This window comes from Nannospalax galili, unplaced genomic scaffold (assembly GCF_000622305.1).
Source record: "Nannospalax galili isolate Female #2095 unplaced genomic scaffold, S.galili_v1.0 scaffold540, whole genome shotgun sequence".
In the NCBI taxonomy this organism is placed as follows: Eukaryota; Metazoa; Chordata; class Mammalia; order Rodentia; family Spalacidae; genus Nannospalax; species Nannospalax galili.
In genome coordinates, this window is record NW_008348613.1 from 4,097,155 (window position 1) to 4,098,466 (window position 1,312).

Sequence of the window (1,312 nt, forward strand, 5' to 3'; positions counted from 1 at the left end):
ATCAGCACATTTATGTTTTTAAATGTTTAAAGTTTTATTAGAAATTTTATAGCAAAATAGGAGAGTAGTTCCAAGTATTTGAATACTTGATCCCAGTTAATGGCTCTTTCTACAGAGGTTTAGGAGGTGTGGCCATGCTTGAGGAAGCATGCCAGTCAGGGAAGGCTTGAATAACTCATGACCAGGTCCCATTTCCAGTTTCTCGCTCTGCTTCCCATGCCTGCTTGAAGATGAAAGTGTTCAGCTTTCTGCTCTGGATGCCTCTTGCCATGTATCCCACGCCATGATGGACTCCTATCTCTCTGGAACTGGAAGCCAAATAAATTATTCCTTTTGTAAGTTGCCTTGGTCATGGTGTTTTATGACAGCAACAGAAAAGTAACTAATACAGCAGTTCATACAGAGACTGGAGTGGGGTAAAGGGGTAAGAAACCTGATCACATTGGTTTTTGGAAGAATGTGAAAGACTTTGGAAGTATGCACTAGAAAAGCAATCGAATACTGTAAGCAGAGCTTGATGGGCCATTTTAGTAGGATCATGGAAGAAGGTAATGCTGAGACTAATGTAGTTCCAAATTGAAATAAAGTCTTAACCATCGACTTAAGGCTGATCTCAGTCAAACTTGACAGCATTGTTCATGTAGTGCTGACTATAGAGGTATAACGATGTAAAAGGGAGGGTCATCAGTTCTTCTCACAGTTTCAGAAAACTATTGAGACCAGGCATCATGCAGCAGGGGCATGCCTGTGTAAAGAAGGTTCTGACAGGCCAAGAAGCCCTTGAAAAGCCGTGTGTGAAGCTGTGAAGGTCAAGCCTAGTTGTCTGTAGAAACCCCAAGATGTTGGAGATGCTAGAGCTGTGAGACATCTGCCTAAGAGAGTTGTATACAGGGGTTGGTACCTGCCAAAGAGAGAGATGCATGCTGTAGGGAACAAAGCTGGAGGGACAGAGCCATCTAAGTTCTTTGGAACTAACGTCCCAGACATTGGACATGGAGCTACAGCACTTATTTGTCTTGCTAGACTCTGGTCTTGCTCTGGTCTAGTATTTCTTCAATATGCTCCCACTCCTCCCTTTTGGAATGAGAATATGTATTCCATGGCATTGTATATTAGAAGTATGTGATTTGCCATTTAATTTTACAGGGGCTTACAGCTCAAAGAGTCAAAAGATTATTAAAGACTATGGGGACTTTTAATGTTGGACTAAATGCATTTTGCATTATGATAAGTTCATAAGCCAATAGGGGCAGGGAGTGAAATGTGGTGGTTTGAATAAAAATATCCACCATAGACTCCAATTACTTGAATA